The following is a 24,751-nucleotide window of genomic DNA, read 5'->3' as shown; positions in this document are numbered from 1 at the left end:
CTCTACCTGGTGGCCATTGATCCTGACGAGCTGCCCATATTTCTGTGTGTTGGACGGTAGGAGGCTACCAGGGATCATTTCCCTATCTCCCAGGGATACTAGGGCCATAGCGGCGGGTTCCCACTCCTCGGCTTCCTCAGGAAGCCGAGGAGTGCTTGCTATCCAGCAGATGTTGACGTAGCTCTATGAAGCAGTTCGCAGCCAGATGTTCCCATAGCATGAGATCAGTGAGTTCGGCAAGGGTGGTGACCTTGCTGCCCTTGACCCACCCATCGAAGGCCCGACTGAAAAAGTTTACATACTCCACCCAGGTGGTGCCTGGGATCTTCCTGCAGTCCCGGAACCGTTGGCGGTACATTTCTGGGGTGAGGCCGTATCTCGCGAGGAGAGCCTCTTTCATGTGGCTGTAGGAGGTCTGCAGGGAGAGGGGTAGGTCGAGCAGGGTGTCCCTTCCTTCGCTCAGAAACCGCCCCCACAACCCCGCCCCCCAGTCCTTCTGTGGAATCCGATGGGAGGTCATGGCGACCTCGTAGGCCCGAAACCATTGCTGAATGTCATCGTTTTTATAATATTCCTTGACCACATCCTTGGGGATGTGGACCTTCTGTTCCGCTGGAGGGGCCGTCTCTCGGTTTCCCGAGGGCCTCCCGTCCTCATTTCGGGCCTTGAGCTCGAGTTCTTTTAAGCTGCGTTCGTGCTCCAGTTGGAGCTTCCTTCCTTCGTGCTCCCGTTGGAGCTTCTTTTCTTCCAGTTCGCCTTGTACGCGCATTTGCTCTACCGCTAGCTTTTTCTCCGCTAACTTCAATTCGCCCTCGATTTTGAGTTTGGCTAACTCGAGTTCATGACTGCGGCTTCTCTCTCTGTCCGCGAGTTCCTCCGGGGATAGGCCCCCGTCTGGTACAATGCCTCGCACCTGATTGTTGCTGCTTTCACTTGGAGGGGGTTCGGCTTCGTCGGGGCGCTCCCCCGTGCCTTCCGGGCGGGAGGCCCCGGTCTCCACCCAAGTTTTCAGTGCTTTCTGCAAGTCTTCCTTAGTGTTGAGGCCAGTGGTAGCGATTTTAAGTTCTTTGCAAAACTGCTTTAGCTCTTTGTGTGTGTATTCTTCTAGGTGCTCCACCTGGAACACTCTGTTGGCGTTGGTTTCTGCGGAGCTCATGGCGCTTCCTTCTGCCATCTTTGTTGGTCGTGCGTCCGTTGTTCACTGTACGATCTCTAGGTGATGGGCCCGAATCCCGTCGCTTGCCACCAATGTTAGACGGCGACCTCAGAGGAGCCCGGAAGGGGGTCCTGACTTCCCTGAGTCCCGCCCGTGTAGTATTGTAGCCGGGCACTGGCGAGAGATTCCCCAGGGAGAGGAATCTCGCAACTAGGATCGTACTTCTGGCACCACACGACACAGAGAGACCACACTGGGTATCCTCAGAAAACAAGCTTTATCAAATAGGTATCACTGCAAATATGTACAAGGGGAGCACGGGCTCAAGAGTCTCGGAAAGGTAGGGGGTAGCGGGACTGTCTCTGGTATCGGTTCAAAGCAGGGACGTATCCGGCGCACAGCTCACAATCCTCGAGCCGGGGGATACGTGGTCGGAGTCGGGGTCCGGCGGGACCGTGAGTGTCTGGGGGAGCCGCGAGTCACTCAGCGGGCTCAGGTACAGGTTCGGAGGTCTTACGATCTTCAAGGAGCCGCGAGTCACTCAGCAGGGCTCAGGTACAAGTTCGGAGGTCTTACGATCTTCAGGGAGCCGCGAGTCACTCAGCAGGGCTCAGGTACGAGTTCGGAGGTCTTACGATCTTCAGGGAGCCGCGAGTCACTCAGCAGGGCTCAGGTACGAGTTCGGAGGTCTTACGATCTTCAGGGAGCCGCGAGTCACTCAGCAGGGCTCAGGTGGGTTCAAGTTCCAGGAGCCGCGACCACGTCGGCAGCTCTCGTTGTTCCAGCGTCGAATCTGCCGGACAGTCTCATAGCACCCCTTGTTATAGGTCGACCCCGCTTTGATGTCCGGAGTCTGTGCAGGCAGGGGTCTTGTCACCTGGGGGCCGCTTGTCGGGGTTTCCTGCTATTGTCTTTTGATCCCTTCAGGGCCGGGTCAGGAGGAGTCCCAGACACCCAGCAGGCACGGAGCCAGCCCGCAGGGAGGCCGGAGGGCCGATTGAAACCCATCGTCCCAGGGGAGTTGGAGGTGCGACAGAAACTGCTCCTCCCTCTCTCATCCCCTGGAAGCGTGATGTCCTCCAGCCGGAGTGGCGCCTCGAGGCCCGGGTCGCGCTGGAGCCGGGCGGCCATCTTGTTGCATGGAGTGGGCACGCGGGTCCGGGGTGGCCGAAAGGAGAGAGGCCATGGACGGGGATGTCCGGGGTTGGTGCGGGTGTCCTGGTGGGAAGGGCCGGCTGGGCCGCGTGCTTGGGCTGCAGGCGCCAGGTTTCGGTGGTGCGGGGGCACGGAGGGCCATTCTTCGAGGCCGGGTCCAACAACCATGGAACACATTACATGCAGCTGGGTACACCTGAATAGATGGCCAGACTTGTTGACAGTCATCAGTGATGGGATTGTGGAATGTGATGATGGCATCAATGTGTGTTACACTGCCCTCGGACACATACGGTTTGCCTTGGCTTGACATGCTGTGGGACTTCCACATCAGCGGATCAATGGTGTCTGGCAGTCTCTCTGTGAGCAGCAGGGGGTGTTTAGCTGTTAGCCGACACTTGTTTGCCAGTTCCATGGCTATCATGCATTTGGGCTGCAGAAAGGGGGTTCCAGTGTTGGACCCACATGTTACTCCACATGACCCGTTCATGTGTACTCCGAGTTGCCTCTGCAATCCCGAATACATGACTAATAAAGGTGTCCCTATGCCTCCAAGGTGCCTCTTCTCAGTCAATGCTGGTGTGTTGCCACGGTGCATCCGGCATGTCTGGCATGGTTTTCCGTGATAGTGGCTATGTGTCTATGTGTAGAGTAGCAAGATGCAAGCTGTTTGTGTGGGATTAGACTCTGTATTGTGCATGTAGTCAATGACTGTGTGGGTATTGTGACATGTGCCATCCCCATGCATCCAACGTTGGCCAGGCTACCATTCACTGCATCCACCTGACTCAAGCTTGCAGAACATGGTTCTGCCACCTGTCCACACATACCTGGGTGCCCCCCAGGACACTCCACATGATCCCTGACCTCTACGCATGGCTGTCGCTGTACTCAATATGTCTGTCGGCACGGTTGTGCGGCCACCCCCTCAGCTGGTTGGGCCCATCACGGGTGTGTATGGTGCTCCATGTCTGTCTTGCCTACTACAATGTGACCCATGTGTGTCCTGTGCCAGACTCAGGCCCCAGGGTGTGGATGGTTGAAGTCAAATGAGAACTCAGGCATAGTTAGAATTTACAAGACACATGTAAGGTAATAATGCAATCAGTAGGCAACTTCTCTTTATGGTGTGACTTTTTATTTTGGTTGGGGTAGGGGGGCATTGGTTTGACATGAGGGGCTTTCCGGGTGTGTGGAATCCAAAGTTCACTAGGGGACTTGGTGTCCTTGCCATTGGAAATCCTCAGAGTCCATGCCACAGTCTTTGTCAACATTGGTCAGACAGTGACCAGCAAGTCCATGTGGCAGAGAATGTCTTTTGCTGCTGTGCTGCTGTTGCTCCAGTGGGCCAGGTGCCAGGCCAGGTGTCCTGGGAGCTGGTGCTGTTGCGCCGACCCTCACGATCTTTTCCGTGGACGACCCGCCCTCCTGCGGGGACCCTCAGAAGCAGGCCGTGACGATGTTTGGGATGCTCCGTCAGATGTCTCCTCCTCCTCCTCATCCCTCCCTGTGGGTGGTGATGTTCTACGCCTGCTGGCACAGGGAGGATTGCCCATGTTGTCGGCCATCCGACAGAGTGTACCGTGAAGTCCCGTGAACACCGTCACGAGCTCAGCCTGTCTGTCCTCCATCCTCCGTTGGTGTTGCAGTAGACAGGCATGTTGCTCCGCATGTTGCTGGGCCTGCTGGGTCTTGATCCCCTCGAGGATGGACACAACCTGGGCCATGCCAGTGGTGTCCTGCCGGTATGTGTCCAGGATGTTTCGGACATGGGAATATACCGGTTCCCCAGCCAACTGGTCAGGCTGGCGCCTCCGCCATCCTCCACTCCCACCACCCCTGCCCACTTGCACCTGGCCTGCCGTTGTGGGCACATCGGGTCTCCGGGACCCCTGAGGGGTGGCATTTGCGTTGCCGCCTGCCTCCTCCTGGGTGCCCGGGACACCGTGTCCGTCCTGGCCAGCCTGGCTGCATTGTGGTAGTGGGGCAGGGATCCTGGGTGTCTCCTGGGATGTGGCAGGAGTGGGGGTGGTGGTTGGCCCAGTTGTACGTGACGCAGGTGCTGCAGGTCGTTGGACACCAGAGGAGCCAGGTTGGTCGGGGGCGGGTTCGTTCACAGAGTGGTGAGAGTCGTCGCTGCCGGTGGCTCCGTCATCCCGCCGAGCCGGGTCCTGTGAGTCTTCCCCCCCAGTGTTGGGGGGTGATCCACGACGTTGACCTGTGTGTGAGAGAGACAATGTTAATTTTGTTCCATGCAACATCCATGTTTCATTGTTTTCGAAGTTGGCACATTTCCTTGGGGAATTTGGATATGTCTTGCATTCCACTCCCAGTGCACTTGTGCATGGGTATGTCCCTTGGCCACAGCTTTTGCGACTTTACCTATGTGTGGCACAGTCTTACTTGCTGCGTCAATTGTGACAGCAGTCAGCAGTGGAGTGGGCAGGTGTGGCGAGCCATGCATTGGTGCCTTCCGTGTAGCACTGTACGTGTGCACATGGAGTGGTTTCACACACTTATATGATGCAGGTAGCTGTTGTTGTGCTTGTGCACAGGTTGTGACATGGCCCTGTGTTTTGCCATGGAGAAGAGGGGGGTTCTGGCACTGGCCACCCTTGTCTACATGCACGCAGTCCACCTGCTGAGGAGCAGACATCCCCACACCCCACAAGGCTGATTTCCTCTCCCTGTGTGTCCCTTTCTTGCTCCCTCTCTGTCCCCCTCTCCCTCCCTCCGTGTGTCAGCCTCCTCCCTCTGTCCGTCTCCCTGTGTCTCCCTCCCTCTCTGTCCCCCTCTCCCTCCCTCCGTGTGTCAGCCTCCTCCCTCTGTCCGTCTCCCTGTGTCTCCCTCCCTCTCTGTCCCCCTCTCCCTCCCTCTGTGTGTCACCCTCTGTCACCTCAGCCCAGCTTCCTGGGCACAGACTGTTAGCAGATCTTTGAATGGCCCTTGGACTGTTGATGTGAGTTTGTTTCTGATCTCCAGGCACCCATTGGGTGTAGTGTGTGTGTCTGCACTGCTGCTGTGGTGGTGTGTGCTGCCACTCTTTCACAGTGTTGGCTGTTCATTAGCTGCTGTCATGTGCAAGAACGTGCCGTCACCCCCATGTGTTGATGCAAGGCGTCCGCCATTTGCTGGCGAGTCTTTCCTGTGTGGGGACACACTGTTTGTCTGACTGTGACCTAGGCCATATGGGCAGAGGGCATTGTTGTCTGCTTCTGAGTTGCACTATGTGATTTTTGGGGCCCACCCTCCCGTCATCCGGGTTAACGTGTCTTGTGTTGGTGTTTTCTGTGGCCTGTGACTTGACATTGTCCAGCTGGGTGCATGGGGCATGGTGGTGCTAGTGGCATGTGCGTGTTCATGGAGTGTGGTTGAGTCATGCGATAGCTTGGGGTGGTTGCGTGCCTGTTTGTGAGTTTGGTTGTGGATGACGTTCCCCCCATGTGAGGTGAGTTGTTTGTGTACTCACCTGGGTCTCGGAGTCCGTCTAATCCGTCCACTGCCACCACCGGCAGTATGGCCATCACCCTCTCCTCCCAGGGATGGTATTCTACGCGTCTGCTGGGCGTCCCTCCTCCAGTGACGTTGGCCTGGTTGTGTTCGTCCGTCATTTTGGCTCGGACCCTCCTCCACAGATCGTACCACCTGGCTTGGCATTCAAGCCTGGTCCTTCTGGTGTCCGCAACAGCATTCACAGCATCGACGATGGTCTGCCACATGGATGTTTTTTCTGAAATGCTGGTCTGTCTGACCAATGTTCCGAAGAGGTGTGGCTCAACTCTGAGGATTTCATCGACAAGGGCCTCCAACTCTCGGCTAGTGAACTTTGGATTCTTGTTAGTGGGCATGGTGAGGGGTGTGGGTGTGGATGGTGGGGGGGTGGTGTGGATGGTTGTGGGTGTGTGGGTGTGGTTGTTTGGGTGTGTGTGTGAATGTGATGTGGGGGTGTTTGTGAAGGTGTGTGTGTGAAGGTGTGCAAGTGTAAGGTGTGGTGAAGCTTCTAGTATGGTGCTGTAGGTTGTCTGTGGGGTCTGGCAGGAGTGAGTCTGTTGCAAAGGCTCATGGTTTGTGTGTGTGGGCCCTTTTTATTGGTCCATTGGTGGGTGTGGCTGTGTTTGGGTGGGTGTGTTATAAGGAGTGGTTGTGTTTTGGGCCTCTGTTTTGGATTTTGGCAGTTGCAGGTCAGTGATTGTGTTGTTTTTGAGCTTGTTGGACATGTTTAGTGGCTTTGTGCCATTCGAATGGTGTATTCTTGTGTTGTTTTGCTTTGTCCTGGTTGTGTACGTGCGTTTTTAATGTGTGTACGGTGTATACTTCGGGCATTTTGTTGTACAGTGCTGTCCTTGTGTCTGGCTTGGTACGACTCGTACATGCGTGATGTTGTGTGAAGGTGCTGGTGTTGGGGCCTGGGGTACACTCCATACGTCCGCGGGTGAGGGTACGGTTGGTACATACACGGGGGTACGACACGTACACGGGTGGGGGTACGACTCGAACGTACACGGGTGTACATACACGGGGGTACGACACGTACACGGGTGTACATACACGGGTGGGGGTACGACACGTACATGGGTGTACATACACGGGGGGTACGACTCGAACGTACACGGGTGTACATACACGGGTGGGGGTGCGACACGTACACGGGTGTACATACACGGGTGGGGGTACGACACGTACACGGGTGTACATACACGGGTGGGGGTACGACACGTACACGGGTGTACATACACGGGGGGTACGACTCGAACGTACACGGGTGTACATACACGGGGGTACGACACGTACACGGGTGTACATACACGGGGGCACGACTCAAACGTACACGGGTGTACATACACGGGTGGGGGTGCGACACGTACACGGGTGTACATACACGGGTGGGGGTACGACACGTACACGGGTGTACATACACAGGGGGTACGACTCGAACGTACACGGGTGTACATACATGGGGGTACGACACGTACACGGGTGTACATACACGGGGGGTACGACTCGAACGTACACGGGTGTACATACACGGGTGGGGGTGCGACACGTACACGGGTGTACATACACGGGTGGGGGTACGACACGCACACGGGTGTACATACACGGGGGGTACAACTCGAACGTACACGGGTGTACATACATGGGGGTACGACACGTACACGGGTGTACATACACGGGGGGTACGACTCGAACGTACACGGGTGTACATACACGGGTGGGGGTGCGACACGTACACGGGTGTACATACACGGGTGGGGGTACGACACGCACACGGGTGTACATACACGGGGGGTACAACTCGAACGTACACGGGTGTACATACATGGGGGTACGACACGTACACGGGTGTACATACACGGGGGTACGACTCGAACGTACACGGGTGTACATACACGGGTGTGGGTAGTAATTTTTACCTTCCCGCTATCCAACGCTTTCCCTACTGTTGCACTCTTTAGAGTGGGAATAGTAATTTTTACCCCTACGCTATCCAACGTTTTCCCTACTGTTGCAATTACTGGAGTGGGAATAGTAATTTTTACGCTCTCACTATCCAACAAAATCTCTACTTTTTTTTACTTTTTTTTATTATGTTTACATTTTAAGCCTTTTTATATTATATTATGTATGTTTTATTTAATTGTTTTTAATATTTAATTAATTTTATAATATTTTTAATACATTTAAAAAATTCGATATTTTGGCTAACTATATTTTAACACTGTATCAGATGTGAAGAAGGTTTGTGAGGATATTGAGTTTTGTTACTTTGGTCCAGAGCAAGAAAGTGCAGGAAATGACACAGTTATTGAAGAAAATATGGAAGAGAATGTAGAACTCACTGTTAGTAAAAATTTTGAAGATCAAATGACCAAATTTTCTATCATCTCTAAGGAAAGACAGAGGTGCCGATCACGATCCGGTAAAAAAATGGCCCGTCCGACTCGTATCCGGTCTTTTTACCGTACGAATCGTACAAGTGCCGTACAAACTGCCAATTACGATTCGCATGGGAAAAAGACCATACGAATCGCATTGGGAATAAGTCCCCACACGTCCTCAGGTTGGAAAACGTGTCCGACACGTCCCCGGACGATTTACCGTACAAATGTGAAAAGTGAAGTCCGACCGCGGAATCACGATCCATCCCGTGCGTCCGATGTTACAACCGGATGGAAAAAACACCGTCCGCACCGAACTCCCATAGCAACCATGGAGACATGTGCCCGCATACGCGCCGACCCCCCCCCAGCCCCCGTATGTACGCGCCGACCCCCCCCAGCCCCCGTACGTACGCGCCGACCCCCCCAGCCACCGTATGTACGTGCCGACCGCCCCCAGCCCCCGTATGTCCGAGTCGTACCCCCCCAGCCCCCGTACGTCCGAGTCGTACCCCCCCAGCCCCCGTACGTCCGAGTCGTACCCCCCAGCCCCCGTACGTTCGAGTCGTACCCCCACCCGTGGATGTACACCCTTGTACGTGTCGAACCCCCGTGTATGTACACCCGTGTACGTGTCGAACCCCCCCGTGTATGTACACCCGTGTACGTGTCGAACCCCACCGTGTATGTACACCCGTGTACGTTCGAGTCGTACCCCCCGTGTATGTACGGTGCGTACCCCCAGCGCGTAGCACGGGTGTACATACACGGGTGGGGGTACGACTCGAACATACGGGGGCTGGGGGGGGGTACGACTCAAACGTACGGGGGCTGGGGGGGGCCGGCGCGTACATACGGGGGCTGGGGGGGGTCGGCGCATACATACGGGGGCTGGGGGGGTCGGAGCGTACGTACGGGGGCAGGGGGGGGTACGGCGCGTACTGGGCCACCTACTCTGGTCGTTTCGCGACGTACTTCGCTTTTCCGGCACTTTTTGGGTGCCGTGAAAATATTGCCGTCCGGACTGCTGTCGGTTCAAATCGTGGTTCCTGGGTCGTGAAACGCTGCCTGACTGCGTCCCGACGTCACGTCGCAGCATTCCCGGATCACATTCGTATGTATATTTTCGTCGGTCGGTGTTTTTTACGATTAGTACGGAAATGGTGTTTCCGTGCGAATCATAATTCCATGTTTGTAAAGTTTTACGACCGGGTACGAGTCGGACGGAGAAAACGCTCCGACCGACGGTTCGTACCCGGTTTTTACCGGATCGTAATCGGCACCTATATCTCAGACAACAATTCCGGTGTGCAGACAGACTCATGGTGTGATTCTAGGCAGAAAATGATATTTCATTGGCAATTTCAAATCACATTTACTACTGTGGTAGAGCAAGTGATAATTACTGTAACAGCCTGACACATTTTCCTTATAGTTTACAGAGGCAGAAAAGAGCACATGTCCTAACAGCTACTTGAGACCATGAGCATGTGGAACCTGGGTGAGTGATTAGACTAGAGCAAAGGAAATGAGCCTTGGTGACGTTGAATGTGTTAGCGTTACACACTGCTATCTGATATACCACACAGTGCTGAATACTTAGCATGGGACTGCAGGAGAAGCAACTGCCTATGTGCTAAAAGTGTGTTTCTGGAGACTGTGTATTGTCAGGTGCAAGAGAGATCTGCATGGATGCTTAAAAAACTGCATGAAGACAGCAGAGATGTATATAAGAGTACATGTATGGTAAGGGTTAATTGGAGTTTTGAACATGTAGGAACTACCTCACCCATTTCAGGAGTGGAAGGGAAATCTACCATGTTGATTTCAAATGTGTTTGCATTTGCCTTTCATTTGTGAGATATTGATTTGTGCTGAATGCTAACCATCACAGTTCAAGAAAACAATCTGCCCCTTTCCTACGAGTGCAAGTCTTACAGAACAACAGCAACACAAATTAAATTTCTGACAACAATTCCTGTATGCAAACAGACTCATGGTGTGATTCTAGGCAGAAAACGGTATTTCATTGGCAATTTCAAAGCACATTTACTACTGTGGTAGATCAAGTAATAAATTAGCCAACCTGGGGAATCACCCTCCTCCGCACTGTTCTGAATTATAGATGGTTGGTTGAGGCATGGAATTTGTCACTATCTGGTGCTTGTGGCTGATGCTCGACTCTGGCACGCTTTGCTCGAATTGGTGCTGCTTGTGAGTAATTGTATACATTCTGGGATGCATCTGTGTGAGGTGCTGTCTACTCAGTCACATTTATTTAAATCATGTGCCACACAAATTGTCACCTAAGGTGCCCTGTTGGCAGATCGGCGGGGGAGGTTTACACATACGAACCAGGAAACGGGATGGCAGCTTAAAAAAGTATATCTCCTTGAGACCCAAAATATCTTGACATAAGCCCAGCTGTGTGCCTGGCTTTGGCTGGGTGTATCTACAGCTATGTGCAATGCTAAAGAATAACAGAAAAGGGACCTGTGTGACTGGCCGTGATTGCCCAACTGTGAGTCTGAGTGACATGCTGTGCATCGTACCGCGAAATGATAGTTCAGGTATGTAATTATACATTTTCTGGATGGATAATAGATGGGGAGAAGTGATGGGTGGACAGCTTGGGCATAGTTATAAAATTAAGTATGTTTTTAAGCCTCCAGTTGTAGCTGGACCTAAACTGCTGCTGTCTACGTAGACTCTGAAGTAGCATGGCAGACTGTATTCTGGAATTGTGTAACTGGCTCAAGGAATGTCTTGAAGTGCTCTGAGGCTTAGTTCTGTGGTTTTATAGTGCAGCCCCTCTTACCTCCTACCCCTAATAGTACTATAAAGCTGAGGATAGCGTGCTAGGCTTTACAACGGGCTGTGAGCCTAAAGGGGCCAACCGACCTGCACTTTGGAGGTTTGTCCTGCAATTGAGGATTCGTCATCCGGAGTCAAAGTTATTGGGAAAACAAAAAACGCTTTTCCTATGGAAACCAGGTCCTAACTATAAGTACCTACTGGCAACCGCCAGTAGGTAATATAGATGAGTGTGTGAGGGGCCATGGCTCATGATAGGTGAAGCCTCAAGTGAGCCATGATGCCCCTCATCTCCCTCAACACTGCTGAAACGTGCACCTGCTGTCCAATAATAGAAACTGGTTAACACAACCCTTCTGAAGACAATTCCCTATGGCTGCATCAGGGGCAAAGTGTGTTTCAACAAATATGGTAACCTCATATGCACACAGGGCAATTAGCTGCTTTTTGAGTTTTTGCTGGCTTTTGTGGTTCAATTTTTTCAGCAACGTAGGAAAACCACCTTGTGAAGGGGTACAGAAGGCCAGTTAATCATCCAGGCCTGTGGCAAGATAGACTCATGGTTGACCTCAAAGCAGTTGGACACCTTGGCAACGGCATAACCAATGTGAATGCTGGATTGATTTCCTTTTAAATCTTTTCCAAAGCAAGGGCAGTGATACTGCGGCATTTAGGGTGGGCGGAGGGGTGCTCGCTACAGCAATTATCCCTAGCACTTCAGAATACTCTAGAGCATAGAACTGGTGATGTCAGGACGTTGATGCTTGTCCCTGGTTGCCCTGGCACATATCCCAAAGGGTTCCAGATGGTGTACCCCTTTTTTGGTTTGCCTCTGGTATGGGTGGTTAGGGGCTCAGATTACAAGTTGGCCTGGGGATCCAATGGCATGAGGAAGCGGGCGAGTTTGTCCTGCAAAACAATATATCTGAGGGTCCAGGGGGATCACAGGCCCCCAAAATCAATCAAATGATGATGTACGGGCAAGCTAGGGGGTCAACCATGACAGTAAGGATGTATTGGTTAAGGATTCCATGACTAGATTATTGTTGAAAACAGAATATGTCACAATGTGTTTTGCCAAGTTATGTAAATATGAAGAAAATATTGATCAAGTTTAGTTTGATGTGTAATAAACATGGCCTGAGAACTGTTTATTTTCGAAGCCAATAATCAGACTAGCTCAGGCTGTTCATTTTGCTTATGATGACTATTGGTTTTGAAGTGTTGTTAGACCTGGCACCATTGGCGTGAGTCTCCCTTCCATTTTTTCACTGTGCCTCCTCTGTTTTTCTGGTGATAGATGCTCTGGGCGCTGCGCCACTGCCATTCAGTGCCGCAGCACGGCTGCTCCCTGTATAAAGATGACATATGAATTGGTGTATCCCTGATTGGCTTATTTGGTCTACCTGTTAGTCCCTAGTAATGTGGCCTGTGTGTGCCCAGGGCTGGTAACCCAAATGCTGCTGGTGGGCCTGCAGCGCTGATTTGCACCACCCACAGAAGCAGCTTGTAAAGTGTGTCTCAGACCTGTCGCTGCAGTGTCTGTGTGCAGTCTAGAACTGCCATCTTGGCTGTGAAGTGCACCCACTTCCCAGCCCCTGAACCTTCCCTTGGCATCATGTAAGCCACCCCTATGGTAGGGTTCATTGTATGTGTAAGGTAGGACATGCTCTGATGTGTGTAGCATGTCCTGGTAGTGAATTACAGCCAATTTTGTTTTTCACTACCGTAAGGCTACCTGTTCTCCATAGGCCAGAATGGGAGGTTTTGCCTATTACATTCTATAGTCCTAACTGACCCATAGAACAAGGTAGAAAAACGAATTTAGTATGCCTGAGCTCAGAATATTAAAATACATCTTTTAGTGAAGGTTATTTTTATATTCTGAGTTTGAAAATACCACTTTTAGAAAGTAGGTAATTTCTTGCCTAAGCCTTCCAGTGTGCTCTGCTGTTATGTGTATTGGCTGTCTGGTTTTGGAGGAACAGGGCAGGCTGAGTCAGACCTTGGTTGAATAGAGAGATCTGCCTTGGAGTGAGGGGAGGAGTAGCTCCTGCACTTGAATAGGGCTGTGCCTGGCAAGGTGAATGCTGGCTCCACCTCCCACTGTGCGTCTGAGACCCCCTCTTTCTGAAAGGAAGGATGCCGCCTGGTAAACAAAGTGCTCCAGGGCTGGGCAGAACTGGTTCTGGCTGGGTTCAGTGACTTGTAGCTTCTGAGAACAAAGACTTTTGGGGTATAAATATCGGTGCTGAAACCCCTACAATTTGTATTGCCCCTGGATCTCAAGACCAACCTCTGTCCGTGGAACTGAAGAAAGCTGCAGGAGAGGACTGTCCTGGTGTTGTGTGCTGTTCCCTGGATTGGCCTGCAGTAGTTTTCATTGGACTGGAAAAAGGAGGGAAAAGGAGCTGTAAGAGAACTTTTTAATCTTGACCCTGCAATCACCCAAGGGCTAGAGAGAGAACTAGCCCCCTGACTGAAGTCTCAGGACCAGTAGACTTCATTTTCATCGCTAAGGCCTGTTAGCGAGCCGCCGCAGCCGAGGAGCGTGAAGAAAATCCTCGCATCGCTGCCGCTGAGAGCTAGCTGGCCTGATCATCGCCCCGCACGTTTGCAGGCCTAAAAAGTATCACTGCAGCTACAGAGCGTAAAGAAAATCATCGCATCGCTGCCGCTGAAGGCTCGCTGGCCTGATCATCGCCCCGCATGTTTGCGGCCCGAAAATCATCGCTACAGCTACAGAGCGTAAAGAAAGTCATCGCATCACTGCTGCTGAGGGCCCGCTGGCCTGATCATCGCCCCGCACGTTTGCAGCCCGAAAATCATCGCTACAGCTGCGGAGCGTCCGGAAAATCGTCGCATCGCTGCCGCTAAGGGCCCGCTGGCCTGATCAATGCACTGCCTGGTTGCGGGCCCCAAAATTGTCGCTAACCCCCGTTAGCGAGCGCCCGTGACCAGAGCGTGAGGAAAAACATTGCTAACCCGCATGAGCATTAAGGATAATGGGGCAACCCAGTAACCCTCAGAACCTGGGCGTAATAGTAAAAGCGAAGAACAGTGGTTCTGTCGGAAAGTGAACAAAATAACTTAGCTTGTACTGAATACACTCTAAAACTATACAGGACACACACAGACCCAAAGAAACAGAACTGAATTCGAGTTCCTTGATAGAATGATATTAATTAATGGAATGAAAACACCAAAGTGTTTACAGGGTAAACCAACCAAAATACACATACATAATGAAACAATTAGTGAAACAGTGATTATTTGCACAGAAAAAGTCACATATAACGAATATGTACAATAGACAATACATAGAAATAATAAACAAACAGATCCTGTTTAAAGTACATAGGCCACTATAGGTTACGATTTCCTTGTTCTATATGTGGATTTGCACGGACGCATAGGACAGGTAACGTCGACGTTTCGACCCAATGTAAATGTGCCAATTAGTATGCATCAACGGGGGTCTTCATCAGGACAAGGAAGGTTGGGGACCTGGGAAATCGATTTGATTAATTGGAAATAGATTCCTCGTGTCTCTTATGCAGGGGGCCAACATCAACTTTGAGAGAAAACTGTTCAACTTCTGTAGGACGGTAATTTTGATTTTGAAAGGAAAGTGGTGCTGTCTCAACAATCGCCACGTATTCAAGTCCGCGAATTGGACAACTTGATCCGTCAAAGGCTCAGCTCTCAGTTGCAGCTGAGCCTTTGACGGATCAAGTTGTCCAATTTGATCCACGAGGAATCTATTTCCAATTAATCAAATCGCTTTCCCAGGTCCCCAACCTTCCTTGTCCTGATGAAGACCCCCGTTGATGCATACTAATTGGCACATTTACATTGGGTCGAAACGTCGACGTTACCTGTCCTATGCGTCCGTGCAAATCCACATATAGAACAAGGAAATCGTAACCTATAGTGGCCTATGTACTTTAAACAGGATCTGTTTGTTTATTATTTCTATGTATTGTCTATTGTACATATTCGTTATATGTGACTTTTTCTGTGCAAATAATCACTGTTTCACTAATTGTTTCATTATGTATGTGTATTTTGGTTGGTTTACCCTGTAAACACTTTGGTGTTTTCATTCCATTAATTAATATCATTCTATCAAGGAACTCGAATTCAGTTCTGTTTCTTTGGGTCTGTGTGTGTCCTGTATAGTTTTAGAGTGTATTCAGTACAAGCTAAGTTATTTTGTTCACTTTCCGACAGAACCACTGTTCTTCGCTTTAACCCGCATGAGCGACATTTCTTGTGGATTATTTGACAACATCTCAGAACTGTGAGTAAGAGGGGTCGCAGAGACCACTGTCCTGAACTGAACTTTACCTTCCCCATTGGAACTAATTTTGCAGCATCCAGAGAGAACTATTTTTGTACAGTATTGTGATTTCCTCGTTATTTGGTCTTGTGATAAGTCTCTATAAATATAACTATTTTCTTTGATATCTACCTGTGTTGTGTCCCTTTGTAGTGTTCCTCACTGTATTTACTGTGTATGATAATCAACGCTTTACACACTGCCTCTGAGATTAGCCTAACTGCTCGTGCTACGTTGCCACAGGGTGGAGCAGGGGCTGTCAAGGGGGTGCAGCCCTTCACTCTGACTTAGAAAGAAGGGTCCCTGCTTGGACAGTGGCCATTCACTGCCAACCAGAGACCCCCATTTCTACCAAGTGTTAATTGTGTTTGACAGCTCTTGACACTCCCCCCTACCACATGGATGGGGTCCTCCACCTGACAACAAAGGGGACTTTAAGGGACAGTACGTGCCCTTAAATGTGTAGCCACTTAGGTGATGTGCTGAAGCAGAGTATGCTGGGAAGTGCAGGGAATTTCAATGGCTTCATTGTAGCCCTGCTGCCGCCTGCAGGTCGGTGGGGGCTGATGCAATTGATCTTCTTCGAGTCTGCTAACAGTGAGCTGGTATGGGACAGGCATCCAGTCGAAGAACTGCAGACTTACTTTTGTTGCATGAAAGTTCTACTTAGCTAGTAAAAGATTTACAAGAGATGGCAGGGGCAAGGCAAAGAAAAACCACACCTAGCACTGTCCACAAATGTCATTAAATCACAAAAAAACACTTAAGAGAAAGCGGGTGCATGAGTATGAGGGAACAGCCACCACATACCCTCTGTCAGGGAATCAGTCCCTGATCCTAAACTAAATAATACTACTCAGCACTCTGTGTACGTATCTGACATCAATGTATTACATTTCGAGGACCACTTCCTATTGAACAGTGTTCAACATTCATGCTTATTTGAAGAAATCTGAAAAGATCCATAATGCAATTCGCATCCAATTTAATTAGTTCATTCCATATTTAAAAGGGATTTGATTGCGGCCAGATTAAACACATATGAGGAAAGCCAATACGTTTCATTCTCATGGAACTTCTTCAGGGCTCATTGGTCCATAACATAGTCTCAAAGAGGCGGTCATCTTACAGCATGCACATCCAATGAGCTGGCGTTTTAGTGATTCCACCCCCATGGCAGGGTTTTGGCAGTCTCTTCAGATGACGTGCTCTTGGCGTTGTATGACTATTACCTCTGCTGCTTCGCTAGTAACGTTGACTACTTCAATTGTTAAAAGCATCGATGTGTGAATATAACTTCTTCCACCACCCACTGTCTCCCACCCCCTCCTCGCCCCACGTCCCTCCGCCCCCTTTAACACAGCAAATTGTAAACCTGTACATTACACACGTGCATTATATTTAGAGCGAAATGCAAGGTGGCGTGTTTACTTTATATTTCTGTTTCATTAAGAAAAAAAACATTTTAAATAAGATTGCAGGCGGTCGGATGAGTGTGCTGCGCTAGGATCGATATTCCTTGAATTTAATGCAGTTCAGAAAAAGACAAACGCTTAATTTAGAGGGCCATTGCAGAAAGAGGCCTTGTGGAAAAGTCATTCTGTGCCCCCAACTTTTTGCTGACTGGTACGGGTGTTAACTGACTCTGACTTACCAGGCCCGGAGCCAGTGCTATGCTGAAAGACACTTAGAATACAGTGAAAACACCTACATGCACTAGGGTACACTATGGGCTTGGGTACCCCTATGATTGGAATGACCTCCCCTGAATGGCCCTAGTACATAATAGGTGCAGAAGGAGGCAAGATAAGTACAGAAGGAAGCAACACAGGTGCCAAAAGAGGCAAGAGAGGTGCATAAAAATGCAAGTGAAGTGCAGAAAGAGGCAAGTGACGTACAGAAAGAAGCAAGAGCAGTGCAGAAAGAACCAACATAGGTGTAAAAATAGGCAAAAGGGGTGCAGAAAGGGGTAGGAGAGGTGCACAAAGAGGCAAGAGAAGTACAGAAAATGGCAGGAGGGGTACAGAAAGAAGGAAGAGAAGTGCAGAAAGAGGCAAGAGAATTGCTGAAAGAAGTAACAGAGGTGTAGAAAGAAGCAAGAGAAGTGCAGAAAGAGGCAAGTAAGGTGCAGATAGAAGCAAGAGCAGTGGAGAAAGAACCAACAGAGGTGCAGAAAAAGGGAAGATGGGTGGAGAGGCAAGAGGGGTGCAGAAAAAGGTAGGAAGGGTGCACAAAGAGGCAAGAGAGGTACAGAAAAAGGCAGGAGGGGTACAGAAAGAAGGAATAAAAGTACAGAAAAAGCCAAGAAAGTGCAGAAAGAGGCAAAAGAGGTACATAAAGAGACAACAGGGGTGCAGAAAGAAGCAAGACAGGTGCAGAAAGAAGCATGGAAAGTGCAGAATGAAGCAACAGGGGTGCAGAAAGTGGCAAGAGAAGTGCACTAATAGGCAAGAGAATTGCTGAAAGAAGCAACAGAGGTGTAGAAAGAAGCAAGAAAAGTGCAGAAAGAGGCAAGTGAGGAGCAAAAACAGGCAGGAAAGGTACAGAAAGAGGGAAGACGAGTGCACAAAGAGACAAGAGGGGTGCAGAAAGAAGCAAATGAGCTACAGAAAGAGGCAAAAGACGTGCAGAAAGAGGGAAGAGAGGTGCAGAAAAAAGGCAAGAAAGGTGCAGAAAGAGGCAAAAGAGGTACATAAAGAGACAACAGGGGTGCAGAAATAAGCAAGACGGGTGCAGAAAGAAGCATGGAAACTGCAGAATGAAGCAACAGGGGTGCAGAAAGAAGCAAGAGGAGTGCAGAAACAGGCAAGAGATGGGCACAAAGAGGCAAGAGAATTGCTGAAAGAAGCAACAGAGGAGAGGAAAGAAGCAAGAAAAGTGCAGAAAGAAAGCAAATGAGATGCAAAAACAGCCAGGAAAGGTACAGAAAGAGGGAAGACGAGTGCATAAAGAGACAACAGGGGTGCAGAAAAAAGCAAATGAGGTGCAGAAAGAGGCAACAGACGTGCAGAAAGAAGGAAGAGAACTGCAGAAAAAGGCAAGAACAGTGCAGAAAGAGGCAAAAGAAGTACATTAAGAGACAACAGGGGTGCAGAAAGAAGCACGACAGGTGCAGAAAGAAGCATGGAAAATGCAGAATGAAGCAACAGGGGTGCAGAAAGAGGCAAGAGAAGTGTAGAAAGGAGCAAGTGAGGTGCACAAAGAGGCAAGAGAATTGCTGAAAGAGGCAACAAAGGTATAGAAAGAAGCAAGAAAGGTGAAGAAAGAGGCAAGTGAGATGCAAAAACAGACAGAAAAGGTACATAAAGAGGGAGGACGAGTGCTGAAAGAGACAACAGGGGTGCAGAAAGAAGCAAAGGAGGTGCAGAAAGAGGCAACAGATGTGCAGAAAGAGGGAAGAGAGGTGCAGAAAAGGGCAAGAAACGTGCAGAAAGAGGTAAAAGAGGTACATAAATAGACAACAGGGGTGCAGAAAGAAGCAAGACAGCTGCAGAAAGAAGCATGTAAAGTGCAGAATAAAGCAACAGGGGTGCAGAAAAAGGCAAGACAAGTGCAGAAACAGGCAAGAGAAGTCCTGCTACACTGAGGTAGTTTCTTGCCTATTCACTTAGGAGTGTACCATTATTGTGCCCTTGTAACACCAAAGGTAAGCAATGGTACCTACAAAGGGTACTGCCCAGTAATTATCAACTGCACATTGACCACAAGTAAAAAAAGGAACACAATGCTTTTAAAACAAGCCGACTGAAAATGTACAGCAGATTCCCACAATTGTACACAATTTTATGTGGCGGGTGCACTGTACTCATCTGCGATATGTAGCACGGCTCAGAACAGTGCGGAGGAGGGTGATTCCCCGGGTTGGCTAATTATAGATGGTTGGTTGAGGCATGGAATTTGTCACTATCTGGTGCTTTTAGCTGATGCTCGACTCTAGCACGCTTTGCTCAAATTGGTGCTACTTGTGAGTAATTGTATACATTCTGGGATGCATCAGTGTGAGGTGCTGTCTGCTCAGTCACTTTTATTTAAATCATGTGCCACACAAATTGTCACCTAAGGTGCCATGTTGGCAGATCAGCCGGGGGTTTACACATACGAACCAGGAAACGGGATGGCAGCTTAAAAAATGATATCTCCTCGAGACCCAAAATATCTTGACATAAGCCCAGCTGTGTGCCTGGCTTTGGCTGGGCGTATCTACAGATATGTGCAATGCACTGAAACAGCCCTGCTGATGATGCGTTGCATATACTCGACTCCGGGGAATCCTGTCTTCTGATTCTTCTTGACCTCTCTGCAGCCTTTGACACTGTTAATCACAGCACCCTCCTCAACACTCTTCAACAGAGAATGGGATTGGATGGCACAGTGCTTAAATGGTTTGCCTCTTTCCTCTCAGACAGATCCCAAATGATTAAGATAGCGAACAGTCTTTCATCTCCATTGGCTGTAGGTCAAGGTGTCCCTCAAGGCTCTATCCTGGCACCCACTCTGTTTAATCTCTACCTGGAACCATTAGGGAACCTCCTAAGCAAATCTGGGATCCATTACCATCTTTATGCGGATGACACTCAAATCTACCACAAGGTGTCTTCCGCACACGATCTCTCTTTACTCGACTCTACTCTCAACTTCATCCACAACTGGATGTTAGCTCACCAACTCATTCTAAATCCTGCCAAAACTGAATTCCTCCTCCTTTCGACCTCTCTCTCACCTCCTCCTGTTCAATCGTGGATGGATCAGCTGAACCTGCTCCACAACAAACCGATCATTGTCGACATCGCTAAATCTCTAGGTGTCATTCTTGACAAAAGACTCAACTTAATCTCCCACATCAACTCTATTGCCAAGAACGCAAGGTACCAGTTGCGCCTTCTATGGGGGATCCGTCGGTTCTTCCCGGAGAATGACTTAAAAACCTTGGTACAATCGCTGGTTCTCTCAAGACTGGATTATTGCAATTTCTTCTGATGGGCCTACCCAAATCCCACCTCTCCCCTCTCAAATCCATCCTCCATTCAGCAGCTCGCTTCATTTCAGGGTCTAAACGAAGCAACCACATCACTCCTATCCTGTCCTCTCTTCGATGGCTTCCGATTGAGGCAAGATCTATTTACAAAACTGCCTGCATCACACACAAAGCCTTGCACACGTCCTCCGCTCGTTACCTGGCAAATAAATTGAAATTGTCCGGAGGCTCTCGACCCTCTCGTAATGTGGAAAAGCTTCTGCTTGAGCCCCCCGTCTTCAAAAGGGAGAGATCGATGGCGCAATCCTTCTCAGGCAATGCGGTGAGAATATGGAACTCACTTCCCCCATTGCTCCTTGCCACCTCCTCTACCCGGATCTTCAAAGCTGAACTCAAAACTCTTCTCTTCCAAAGATACTTTCAGAACTGATACTTTCTTACTCCGGCCCCTCTTGGAAATTCGCTCTTCATTGTAAATTTGTATTTTTTCCTGTGCATCCCTCACCCCTGCGTGCAGTGTTGAATTTTGTGTTTGTGTACCCTTTATTCTCAGCTCCCTCTTGGAAGTTCGCTCTTCATTGTAAATTTGTATTTTTTCCTGTACATTCCTCACCCCTGTGTGCTGTGTTGGATTTCGTGTTTGTGTACCCTTCATTTTTAGTCTGTGTAATGTTATATTCTGTACCACTTTTCTCTTGTAACGTAACTAGCTCTATTGTACAGCGCTCTGACACCTTTGGGTAATGTCCGCGCTTTATAAAAATGCACTAAATAAAATAAATAAAATAAGAGTAAGTGCCGGTGCCCAAATTTGACTCAGTAGCCCAGGGCTAGCACCGGCGCACACCCTACCAAGGATGCATATTCTGGAATCAGCCTCATGCCTTTAACCGGCTACCAGACACCCCGGCCCCGGTAGCTCCCCGTTGCAGGTTCCTGCTTTCTCCCTTTGCGGCAGGTTTTCCGCCTTTCTCTTCCTTTCTCCATTGTGCGTTTCCCTCGCTCGCTCTCGGGAAGTGTCGGAGGAGGAAAAATACATTCCAGTCCTAAACAAGCATTGAAAATACAATAGGTCTCACCCTCGTTTCAGTCAAAGCAATTCTGTTTGTAATTAGGTGGCTTTTTAGCTTTGCTTTTATTAGTGTCTTTCAAACTTTCATGTACAGAACATGCATATGTATCTCTTGGTTCCGCTATATTGATGATCTTTTTATCATTTGGCAAGGTACAAAGGACAGTGTAGTTAATTTTGTCAAAGATTACAACTGTAATGATCTTAATCTTTCTTTTACCTTTAATATCAGTGATGACTCAGTGACATTTTTAGATGTACATGTTTTAGTATCCAACAATATTTAAACTACTTTTTAGAAAACCTACGGCTGGCAATACACTACTCCATGCCTCCAGCTTACACCCCCCCCCCATTTAATAAGAAGTATACCCTATGGGGAGATGCTCCGTATCCGCCGTATCTGTAGTAATTCTGAGGATGCGGAACAAAAACTAAGGGAAAGCATGACTAGGTTTTTAGCAAGAGGGTATAGCTATGAAGTATTGGAAGCCGCCAAGAAAAAAGCCCAATTAAAACCCAGGGAAGAACTTCTAGAATACAGAAAAAGAGAGGTTTTAGACCCCAACAATGAACCTGTGCGTCTTATTTTAACATATTCCAAACAAGAAAAAGAATTGAGAAGCATCATGAGAAAGAACTGGCATCTAATTCGTGACGATCCGGTGATTGGTTGCCTTATGCCCTCAAATCCTCCAATCAGCGTCCGTAAGTCCCGAAGCATGGGGAATATGTTAACTGACAATAGCCAAGAGAGTTTTAAAAAACAGACGTGGCTACCTACAAGAAAAGGTTTTTTTAAATGCTCAGCCTGCAAGGCCTGCCAGTTTGGTGCAAACACTAAAACATACTGCACGGCTTTTTCAGAAATTCCAAGGGATATTAAGCAACATCTTACATGCAAATTGGATTTTTGTGTCTATGTATTACAATGTGATTGTCCCTTAAAATACATAGGCAGCACCAAACTGGCAGTCCATAAGCGAATCTTGCAGCATATTAGAGCTATTGTCAACAAGGACCAGAATTACCCTGTAGCCAGACACTGTGAAAAAGTGCACGATAGTAACCCCAAATGTCTTAGGTACTTTGCAATTGAATCAGTTCCCCAGAAGCGAAGGGGTGGTAATAGAGAGGCCACCTTACGTCGCTTGGAAACACAGTATATATTAGAGTTTGATTCAAAATGGCCGGGGGATCTTAATGTAACAGAAGACCTTTACACTTTTTTATGAGTCTAATCAATGTGTCTGGCAAAATTGTATTGATACAGGGTGCTTTTCTCTCCCTGGGAATGTCACGTACCCATTTGAAGGTCTTTGGGCTTGTTTTTTATGAACATATATTTTTAATGATTGGGTTTTAAGATGCTGCAGGGTAGGTTTTTATTTACCAGGTGTCTTTTTTATTGATCATTTTAAATATGTCACAAGCCATACTTCAGCTCATTATCTTACTATTGCACTTTGAAATCTTATGTCAATTTGTTTACTGCCCTATATCTGTCTATGTCTCCTACCTCATTTCGCAAAATTTGCACCTTTAAGCATCAGTCACTTTATGTCCTTATAACACTGTTGCACTTATGCACTTTATTTGATTAACTTGAGTTAAACAAAGTGTTGGACCAGTGTAGAAATGTATACAAATTAATCTTTTGTCTTTTTTATTCTTTAACACGGTTAAGTAAGCACAGTATTAGTAATCATATGTCAGAAAAAATTCTCTATTGTCATTAATTACCAACTAGGGGAAATGTTTAGGAAAAAATTGAATCTTATAAATAGTGGCATTTAAGCCTTCGAATTTCCAAGTACACCTCCTTGGTAATTGTTTTGCATTAGCAATGAATGAGTATGTAAAAATGACGAGATCAATAGTAACTTTTCTATGTTTACTATAAATGTAATGAGCACTAGCACTTTAAATTGAGGGTCTGTCAATGCGTGTGGTCAGGTGATCAAGGCCGCTTGGACAGCCGAAACGCGTCCAGACATTGGGAAATTAATAAAGCAAACTGTTTTGGTATAACTGTGGTCTGTGCCCGTGATTTTCCTTCAGGAAAAAGAATTGCAAGTTGCTTCATATGTATATGTATGCATGCATTCATATTTGTATGTATATAGATATGCAGATGTATATATATGTTTATGTATGTATGTATATATATATATACACATAATTATATATAAATGTATATGCATATATATATTCACTGAAAAAACCATAGTGATGTCATTTGAGATGTCATCAGTGATGTCATCAGTGATGTCACTGACCATGTCATGAGGGATGTAATATGTGATGTCATCAGCAGTGCATTGCGGGGGCGCGAGTTATAGTTAGCTGAACTAACTATAACAGGGGAATTTCTAGGGTTTTGTACGAGGGAAATGTCCAGCTAACTATAACGCCCCTGAAACCTGTGGTTTTTTCAGTGAATTTCTAAAGTTTTTTAAATGCTAATTCCTAACTATAACGTGCCTGAAACCTATGGTTTTTTCAGTGAATTTCGAAGGTTTTTTAAATGCCAATTCCTAACTATAACGTGCATGAAACCTATGTTTTTTTCAGTGAATTTCAAAGGTTTTTTTTAAATGCTAATTCCTATCTATAACTTATCTCTAAACATATCATGAAAAGCATTCTTTTTTAAAAGTAGGGTGCACATTGGTTTTGTGGAAAAGCATCTTTGTGATTGGTTAAGAAAAAGCAGTTTCAACGTGGAGTACATATCATAGGATAAAATTTGCTCAGCTCAACCACACCTGCTACTTGCATTTGGAAGGCACTGTTCGAACTTAAAACAATCGTGAACTTTTAACCTGCACGTGTCGTTAAATATTCAAGAAAATGTTACAAAAAATATCGTTACGTTTTAAAAAATTGATGAACTTTTAACCTGCACGTGTTGTAGAATGTTCTAGATAGTGTGTTGATAGAATACGTTGCACTTCTGACTTCTATGTGTTGTTGAATATTAAAAAAACGGTTCATATGGAAAATTAAAAAGAAACCAATAGAGAAGTTTTGAAACCTAAAAGAATCAAGGAACTATTCTAATTTATTATTTACATGTATTTATGTGTGCAGCAACACAATTATAGACACAACAGCACTAGGAAGAGGAAGAAGCAGGGAGTGGGGGGAAGGGTGGAGATGGGCAGAATGGCCCACATGCACAATTAAGTACAACACACATATAGACTAACAATGGCCAAAATGAAACACACCAACAAGGAGCACAAGTCACACAACCCGCCAACATCACACCACTGAACGAGCATAGAAGTGAAAACCACGCTGCATTCATACAGGATGTGTACAAAGGCCAGTTGTTGGTTTTGTGGGATGTCTG

Source organism: Triturus cristatus, chromosome 4_2, assembly GCF_964204655.1.
Source record: "Triturus cristatus chromosome 4_2, aTriCri1.1, whole genome shotgun sequence".
NCBI classification, from domain to species: Eukaryota; Metazoa; Chordata; class Amphibia; order Caudata; family Salamandridae; genus Triturus; species Triturus cristatus.
This window is presented reverse-complemented; position numbering follows the sequence as displayed.